We start from the raw sequence: 10,786 nt of genomic DNA on the forward strand, positions 1-10,786 counted from the left end.
TGACAGAAACTGTTCTAAATGTTCTATATTAACTCTTAAAAAAATACCCTTGGAGGTAGGTACTATTACTATCGTCATTTTTATTTTACAAGTCAGGCAACTAATGTGCATGGGATTTAAGTCACCTCTCCAAGGTCACATAGTTGATGTGGGGAGTCCGCATCAATTACCAGCTGTGATTTAAAGCCAGGGGGTCTGGCACCTTGAGAGCATATTCTAACCATCGTGTTTTTCCACTCCCAGACCAACTCTCTAAATGACGTTCATCCTGAACAATCTGATCTCAGATTTACTCCCGTGTCAGCTAGTCCTCTGGAGGAAGTAGAAATAAGATAATGGGAATATCCGTGTAGTTATCTGTGGCTTAGGAATTGTAAACTGGTAAATTGATGTTAAAAGGAAAGGAAAAGAATTAAAAGAAGAGAAAATGGGAATAATTTTTGCCCCTTGAACATGCAGCCATCAGAGAACGAATAAGTCAGTTTGATAAGTCTCAGTGAAAGTCAAAAACATTTTCTGCAGTGTGCAAAATATTGTTTCAAGCAACACCTTGGCTTACTGTGCTAGACATCTGGCAAAGAGGATGTGTTCTAACTTTTCTTTGTCCTTCATATTGTCAGGAATTTAGAATCATAACTTTTTATTCCATATTTAGTACATTAAAATAACCACATTCTATATTTAAATATATCAAATTGTTCTCTGTTTAATGATATAATTTAATTTAAGAGAACCATAATAACTTAATTTTAAGTTCTGTGATCAAATTAACAAGATTCCTTTTACCTAATGTCTTTGATTTTATTAAGGTAAAAGTTATGTAACAAAAAATTAATCGTTTTAAAGTTAACAGTTCAGTGGCATTTAGCACACTGACAATATTGTCCAACAACCACCTCTACCTAGCTCTAATATGTTTTTGTTACCCCAGAAGGAAATTAAACAGAGTAACTGCTTATCATCTTTGAATTTTAAAGAATATTGTATAATTTTGAGATAAGGTCTCACTCTGTTGCCCAGGCTGGAGTGCAGTGGCATGACCATGGCTTACTGCAGCCTCAATCTTCTGGGCTCAGCCTCCCAAGCAGCCGGGACTATGGGCGTGCACTACTATGCCTGGCTATTTTTTTTTTTCTTGTAGAGATGTGGTTTCACAATGTTGCCCAGGCTGGTCTCAAACTCCTGTGCTCAAATGATCCTCCTGCCTCAGCCTCCCAAAGTGCTAGGATTTGTAGGCATGAGTCAATATGCCTGACCTAAAATAATTTTCATGTGGAAAATTCTACTTGTCTTTTAAAGTCTACCAAAAATCTCCCATTCTGCATTCTTTTTTTTTGTCTTTAACTTACTGATACTAGTATAGTTATATTCTGCTCATCACAGACATTGTTTTCACTTTGTTGTGTATGTATCTATATAATTTATATATATGTTATGGATAACTATGAGTAAATGTATGTATTAACATTTTATATATTTTAATTGTACTTTAATGTTTACATATTCATATTTTAGTATTTCATATACGTAATTTTAAGATAGTCAATTCTAATTCTATTTTTCTTTAAGTTTTATACTTTCCAATTCCTGTTTTTAAATTTATTTTTGTATACTAAGGTAATACAAAATATTTTCCTTTAAAATTTTAAGGCTTTATTTTTCAAGATTTTACTTTGAAATTTATGTTGTATACAGTGTAAAATAGCAAATATTTGTTTTTTCTTAGGGGGAGTCAGTTGATTCAGAATCAGTATTTGATTAGAAAACTATTTTCTTTCTGACTGGTTTTTCTGCCTCTTTCATTTATCAATTGCTATGTACATGTTGTTTTAGAAAGATCCATAAATTATCTACTTCATCCCCTTTATTTTACAGTGGGAGCTAATAAAACCCAGGCCAGAGCACACAATGTGGAAAAGAAAACTTTATTCTTGTCAATGGATGGAGGGTGGGTAAGTGCCTGGGTAACAGCCTGTTTTTTCCTATCTGCTCCTATTGTGGCAGGCAAGAGAGCTTGTGCAGGGGATCTCCCATTGATACAACCATCAGATCTTGTGAGACTTATTCACTATCAGGAGAACATTATGGGGAAAACTGCCCCCATGATTCAATTATCTCCACCTGGCCCTGCCCTTGACATGTGGGGATTATTACAATTCAAGTTGAGATTTGGGTGGGACACAGCCAAACCATATCACTTGGATTTGCATCTTAGGTGGTTTGGCTCTAGTCCTACTGTCTTTAATCACTATGCTATAGAGCTACTCTATCAATTTAAAAACAAATGTTATTACTAAAACTGATATGTTAATTGTGTTTCATTTAAAGGTAGGAATAGATAAAAATTTCTTAATATTCTTAATACCAGAGCTTCTATTAACATTATATCATCTTCTTAACGAGTCTGGAAGTAAAAGATAAAGAAGGATTAGTGGAATGGTTAAACAAATAACAGCATAGAACCATACCCCTCAGTTTCAAACATGACATTTTTCATTTCTGACTGGGTGAATTTGAGCCAGTTGATGGACTTTTCCAGATCTAAGTCAATGAAATGTCATATTATTATTCTTAACTTTTAGGGTTTCATGAAAATTGAATGATGCTTCTGCTCACTAAACAGGATATAATTTAAGTAAAAGATAAAAATTTAATAATAATATATGTAACCAGGAATAAACCCAAACAGACACTCATACCAAATACCAAGAAGATGGGTTTTATATCCTGGAACATTCTTTAGAATGAACATTTTTTGACATGTTACTTGACTACTTAATTATCTTTCTCTGTGATGTGATTATTCATATCCTTAACTAAAACATCTTTAAAATTTAAAAACAATCTCAAATAAAATGGGTAAGGTTCATATCAGAGGATAAATAAATGGTGCTGTGGTTTGAATGTGTCCCCCAAAGTTTATGTGCTAGAAGCTTGATCCCCAATGTAGCACTGTTGGGAGATGGGACATTTAAGCAGTGATAAGGCTATGAAGGCTCTTGTGTATGAGTCTGTTTTCACACTGTTATAAAGAAATACCCAAAACTGGGTAATTTATAAAGAAAAGAGGTTTAATTGACTCACAGCTCCACATGGCTGGATGGGGAGGCCTCAGGAAACTTACAATCATGGTGCAAGGGGAAGCAGGAATATTGTTAGGAAAGAGAGAAGAGTATATATAAGAGGAACTGTCAAACACTTATAAAGCCATCAAATGTTATGAGAACTCACTCACTATCATGAGAACAGCATGGGGGAAACTGCCCCCATGATCCAATCACCTCCCACTGGGTCTCTCCCTTCACATAAGGGGATTATGGGGATTACAATTCAAGATGAGATTTGGGTGGGGACACAGCCAAACCCTATCAGCTCTGCCCTTGTGAATGGATTATCATTATCATGAGAATGGGCTAGTTATCTTGGTATTGGGTTTTTCATAAAAAGACAGATTCGGCACCCTTTTGTCTCTCTCTGTCTTTCACTCTTGCCCTTTCTTTGCTCTTTTGCCATGGGATGGTGCAGCAAGAAGACCCTCACCAGATTCCAGCCCCTTGATCTTTGACTTTTCAGCCTCCAAAAACATAAGCCAGTAAATTTCTGTTTGTTTGTTATAAATTACCCAGTCTGTGGTGTTCTGTCATAGCAGCACAAAATGGAGATAAATGGTCAGGTAACACTGAAAGATGCTCATGCCTCCTAGGAAATAGGATCATTTATATTTTATAAAATAATACATCACCAATATGATACAAAAATTAAACCCCTGGCAATAATATGTATAGTTATGAATGAAACCACTAATGATTGCTCTTTGATGGAGCAGATAATGGTAAATACAATTAGATCAATTTGATGATACCTAGTAAAATTAAAGATGTGAAAATAATTTTCAGAGAAACATGCATGTGATTAAAAAGACATAGGCTGGGCGCAGTGGCTCATGCTTGTAATCCTAGCACTTTGGGAGGCTGAGGTGTGTGGATCACGAGGTCAGGAGTTCGAGACCAGTCTGGCCAACATAGTGAAACCCCGTCTCTACTAAAAATACAAAAAAATTAGCCAGGCGTAGTGGTATACACCTGTAATCCCAGCTACTTGGGGGGCTGAGGCAGGAGAACCTGGGAGGCGGAGGTGGCAGTGAGCAGAGATCGTGCCACTGCACCACTCCAGGCTGGGCTACAGAATAAGACTCAGTCTCAAAAAAAAAAAAAAAAAAAAAAAAAAAAAAAAAAAAAAAAAAAGACATAAATAGAAGAGAACATTGCTATATTATGATAGAAGAAAATCTGAATATTCATTAACAGGTGAATAGATGAATAAATTATAATATATCCATAATGTGATATACTACAGGGTACTTTAAATGAATCGACTATATTTATACATATCAACAAAGATAAATATTAAAGAATGTAAGATCATGGCAAAAAGCAAGTTGCAGAAAAATATGTATAGGACATAGCACTTATATAAAGCCTAAAGCATACAAAATAATAATGTTCCTACTCTATAAAGACAAATATAGGAGGTAAATATATACAACCATGAATGGTTTTGAAAAAATGCAAAATTAAGCATATTTCATAACTTTTCAGATGGGTCATAGAATGCAAGATGAGCATGAGAGGCTTCAACCCCACCTATATATTTTGTAACACTTAAAAATTAGTTTTTGATAACATAATGATAAAGTGGCTGAATTTTAACAGAGACAGTGTCTACATAGGTGTTTGTTGTAATATTCCTTCTACAATTAAGATTAATTGGGATCAAACATCCCCAGGTTTCTAGCCAGTACCAATAATTACTAAGTTTTGAGTCATTTTTTTAGTCTTTCTTCCGCAGGTAATTCTGATTTTCATTAAAAATAAGGAAGGCATGGTTTGTGCTTAAGCTGAGACAGGTTTAAGTGACATTATTTTTCAGTCCAATTAGGTACCCTGATTCCATTTATTCAGAAGGAGATTTACATCTATATATGCTACTTGGAAATATGACTGCCATTTTCTAATTAAGAAGACGTTTTATCTTGACTTGCCTATTTCACCTATAGATGAATGCTTGATTTAACATTTACACAATTAATTGGGTGGGTTTTCTCGCTACTACATTCTCATGAACCTTTGCAGCTTCTCAACTATATCCAAACCTATTACCTTTTAAGAACCTAAATATTTTCCCAGTATAAATAGTTTTCCATCGTATGAGCTTTAAATAATATTTTAACATAAAATATACAGTTTACACAGGGATATCTAAAGGGATGTCTATACACATCCTAATGTGAATGTTTTTATAAAGTGAAGTATCTTTTTGTTGTGGGAATTAATCTTTGTAAATATAAATTATCTCTCTATTATCTTTCTAAAACTTTTCAATTCCTTAAATTCAGGTGACTGTTAACTCATTTTATCAGCAGAATATTTTTCAGCGTTATTTATTATCTATAAAAAATATTTGCTTAAGGTTTAGTATTTTGGGAAAATTATATAACAGCTATCAAATGAGGGTCTTCTGTAAGTGCTTAAAAAATAAATAATCTAATGTTATAAATAGATCCATAAAGAGCTTATAAAATTAAAGAACAATTACTAACATTCTAACTAGTCTAACATTTTATGCCAAGCAATCAGAACTTATACCTATTTAAGATATTCAGAGTATACTTTATGCTTTATTATTCAACAGTATAAATAATATTTCAGAATATTTTAGAATACTGAGTATATTGTATATGAATATAGCATCAAATTTAGTTTCATGGGAAACAATCTTTAGCTATAATTATATAGTACTGGTGCAATACATAATTTGTTTTAGTGTGACAGACCCCCAGGTCTTCAGTAAGCTCCAAACTGCCAGGGAAAACAGATAAGTAAGAAACTAGACAGAGATGCTCAATTTTTAAAATGAAGAACTTGATCTAAATATTTAGAGTGTTTCCCATTAAAAAAACAGAAATTGATTATATACATATATATATTTGGGTATAAATGAGCAGGGAGTTTATGTCACTGAATTTATATATATAATATATAATCTTATATATAATATATTAATATATACATATATTATATGTATATAGCCTATATATATCTTATATATAATATATAGCTTATATATATCTTATTTATATAATATATCTTATATAATATATAATTATATATAATTGTGTCAGTTCTCCCGATTGTTTCACATGGAATTTACATCTTTGCAACCCTGAAACCCTGTTTCAGTCCTTTCTTTTTCATTGAATGTTCCAAAATCTCTTTCCCATAGTTGCTACATTATTTCTTAAATAGCTTAGAAGCTTTGAAGGAGAAAGGAGCTAGATGAATAGATTAATGAGGGGCTGTTTGTGAAATTCTTAGAGTTCCGTCAGTGGCAGGTGTGATGAATGACAACACATTGTTAGTATGATGATCATGCAGCAAACCATTATTAGTGCTTAAGGAAGACTATCTCATTATACAAACACTACTTGAGTTTGAACATATTTTAGCAGAAAATGTAAACTGTTCACACAATTCCAACCAAATAGGCATTTCTCTGGTTGAAATTAGGCTTGGAAGTATTGGCCATGTTTACTATTAAATGATTCAGTTATATTTTACTAGTGTACAGAAAAACCAAAGTCTCATAAACACTGAAAATTAACTCTTACACATTTCTTTGCATAATTACCTATTTTTCTTGAAATTTTTATGTATGACACGTTCCTTAAATAACACCTCTGCTGTAATAACATAATTTAACAAGTTTAAGAGCAGATAAATGACACAGTAAGATATTCAGAAGTTTTATAAAAAATAAATCATGTGAATAAACAATTGTGTTTGGTATAAATGGTATATTGTCAGTGTCCTTTTATGAATTAAAATGGCTTTATTCCAGCCTGGGCAACATGGCAAAACCCTAACCCTACAAATAATATAAAAATTAGCTGGATGTGGTGGCACATGCCTGTAGTCCCAGCTACTTGGGGCTGAGGTGGGAGAATCACCTGAGCCTGGGAAGTCAAAGCTGCAGTGAGCCGTGATTGTGCCACTGCACTCTAGCCTGGGTGACAGAGTAAGACCCTGTCTCAAAAAATTAAATTAAATTAAATTAAATTAAATTAAATGGCTTAATAGCCTGATTCTAAAAACCATTGTGTACCAAATAGAGAAATTCTAATTTTTAGCTTTATTCATTTAATCATTGTTAAAAATATCATCGATTATTCTTTGTGATTTTAAAAATAAATTCTACACAACATAGACTAATTGAATATAAATTCAGTGACATAAACTCCGTGCTCATTTATACCCAAATCTGTTATTCTTCTACTCTGTATCCCAACTATGAACACTTCCTATCATCTCCAATGCTCCAGCCCAAGACTTCAATTATTTCTTATCTGGATTTGTTAAAGTTGCTTAACTGGTGTCCTTGCTTCAATCCCTGCACTCCCACTTTCATTATCTAGAGACATCAGTGTAAACTTTTTAAAATGTAAATTGGATCTGTTACTCTCTTAATTAAAACACTCCAATGAATTCCCATTGTAAATAGAAAGAATATTTTCTTCGTGGCCTCCAAAGCAAACCTGATCTTGTTTCTGCCTTCTTTTCAAGCTCCTCTTTCCCTGTTTCTTTCATCTTCTCTGGCTTCAGACACACTGGACTTTTTTCTATTCATTGAAAATTCCAGGCTTGTTTTGGTTTCAGAATCTTCTCCCTTATTGTTAACTTTGTCTGGAATAGTCTCTTCCCTATCTTAAGTATGGCTTGTCTCTTTTATTTATTTCTCAAGTCAAATGTATCATCTTCTTTGCCAGACAGTACCTTGCTAAGATTCATTGTTGTGCTAGATTATAATTAATTCAGACGTGCTTAAGGTCATTGCAGTTCCAAAATAAAAGATGTCAGTAGTTTTAGCTGTATTCTAAGATAATGGAATGTATTCTCTATATATCCAAATCTTAGTAAATTAACACCATGAAATACCCAGAATAACCACATATCTGTAAAACCATATGAAAATAAGTGATGCACTAATGACATTAACAAATAAGGGAGTGCCAGGAATCCAAAGTATAATGGGGGAGATTCCCATATTCATATCTAATCAATCATGTGCAGTTTAGTTTTAAAGATATATTCTAAAAATCAAAAACAAACAAACAACAAAAACTAAATAAACTAACAAAGAAGTTTTTTCTCTTCTCCATATGTTGTTACTATTTGGCCTTTTGTTTTTTTCTGGTCTCTATTTTATAGGAAAACAGATGTTTCTGAACAGGTGTAAGTGGGTGGATTTGAAAACCTAAAAATATTGAAAGCTTTTGTTTCTCGTTTGTTTTCAGAAAAGAAAGAAGAAATGATATTGTAGTATCCATTCTTTTAAAAGGCCTTATTGGCACTTGATTTTATATTCTACTGCTATTTTAATTTTTCTTCCCTTAAGCTAGTTGATCATATAAATAAATAATAATAAAATGCAATTTAGTTTTTATTTTCTTCTTCAAAATTAGGCTAGCCCAGAGGGAAAATACCCAGTTGTCCAGTGGTCTGTGTAATAACTTCACACAACCTATCCCATCTGCCCTTTTATTTCCATCCCGTGTTCTAGTTCAGGCCCTTGTTGTTTCATGTTTCTTTTTTTTCTTTTTTTGCAGAAAACTCCTATATGAACTCTACAACTGAATTTTTTGTTTCAATAGAGTATCTCATAAATAATGGTCCCAAAGAAATATTTTAAATAGCAGATTTAATCGGGTAGGTGAACTGGAATAAACCAGGAACCCAAAATTAGGATACCTGTTTTTAAACGATTTCTTGTACTTTCAAGCTGTTTTACCTTTTCATTTTATTTATCTTTTTTGAAAATCTGTTCCCTCAATTTTACAATCTTATTCTCTGACTTATTGCAAGGTTTAAGCAAGATTATGAGTATTACATTTTAGCATGATGCCTGATATTAAATAAAGATTTTAAGATCGCTGTTTAACGTTTCTCCCCCAAGCAAAACCATAGATAGCTTCCCATCACCAAGAGAATAAATTCCAAATGTTTACCAATGGCATTCAAATCATGCCACAAACTGGAACCAACATGTTCTTTCAGTGAACTTGCCCCTGCTGTATTCAGTCGTTTAGGAAGCTGGACATTGTTTCTGTAAATGCCTTGCCTTCTCATTCCTTTACGCCATTTTTTGCATAGATTCTTTTATCTGGAATGCCTTTATACGTCTTTGTTTACTGGTTGGAATGCTGCTCATTTCCCTTTTCCTGAAAGCTTTCCAGACTTTCAAGGTGCCATAAAGCAAAATATAGTAGTTTATATTTCTGTGTCCTCAAACATCGTAAACAGTCAATGTGTCAGATGAACTTTTCTCCAATTCATTATAACCAGACAATAGGTTCTTTAAAGGCTATGACCAAATCGTGAGCCCATTTTCCTTCCTTAACATACTGCACCCAAATTAGCAGAACCTAGTGGAGATCTTGCGGCTTGCAGCTTGCTGAATTTGGTAAAGACAAAAATTCTTGTGTGTGTGTGGTGGTTGCATGTGCATGTGTGTTAATGTAGGTGCTGTGTGTGTGTGTGTTTGCATGGGGCAATATGGAGATAGTCATAGAGTACAAGGAGAAGCTTGACTTTGATGAGCTTCTGAGAAAACTCATCTATCCATCAATCCCCCATGCAATTACTGAGTGTTTAATCCATGCCAGGCACTGTTAGAAGGCACCAGGAAGACAAAGTTCCTGCCATCGACATTTACATACTAGAGGAGGAAACAGAAAATAAACAGGTAAGGAAATACATGCAAAGTATGATATTAGAAAGTGATAGGCATTGTACAGTGAGAAAAATGGAGAAAAGGAATAGAAAGTGATGGGGTTGCAATTTTACAATAGATGATTAGAGAAGTCCTCCCAGTGAAGTGACATTTGGTGAACAGGAACATAAAAGAGGTGAGGTATTGAGCTATGTACGCATGTAAAAAAATATGTTTCCAGGCAGAGGAAACAGCAATGGAAAAGGTTTTAGAGAAAAAAAAGTATAACCCAGGTTAACCTCTCCTGCAGAACTAGTTTAGCCTGTCCCTTTTACTGGTGAAATCACTATTAATGTTTCTGTAGTAAAGATCGTGTTTTTAATGATTTATGTAATACAGTAAAATTTCTAATCTCTTTCAAGCTTCCTTCTTCATCTTTAAAATGAAGTTAAACTCGGGAAAAAAACGATTGTTCTAGCTCTGAACTGCTGCCCTACTATGATTTAAATGCTTTTCTGCTCTCCTAGCAGCACTTCCTTTGCATAAAAAATAGAATGATTAGAACATTATAAAATAAAAAAAATTGTTGTTGTTATTTTTATTATTAGTAGTATTTTCTCTGTATTTTTTGATTTCTGAAGCTGTGGCTACCTGGTTCTTTCTGTTTCGGTTATGACTCTAATTTTGAGGCAACACTGTAAAGCTCTCAAATACCAGGGGTCAGGAATGTGCTGCAGCAGATCCTCTCTCTCTGACTAAATCCAGAACACCAAATGTCTTAGTCCGTTTTGCCTTACCATAAAGGAATACCGAAGGCCGGTGATTTATAAATAAAAGAGGTGTATTTGGCTTACGCTTCCACAGCCTGTACAAGAAACATGGTGCCAGCGTCTGCCTCTGCTGAGGACTGCAGGAAACTTCCAATCATGGCCCAAGAAATGAGGAGCCTGCATGTCACATATTGAGAGATGGAGCCTGAGAAAGAGGCAGGAGGAGAAAGTCGCCAAACTGTTTTAACAAT

This window comes from Chlorocebus sabaeus, chromosome 15 (genome assembly GCF_047675955.1).
Source record: "Chlorocebus sabaeus isolate Y175 chromosome 15, mChlSab1.0.hap1, whole genome shotgun sequence".
Taxonomy (NCBI): Eukaryota; Metazoa; Chordata; class Mammalia; order Primates; family Cercopithecidae; genus Chlorocebus; species Chlorocebus sabaeus.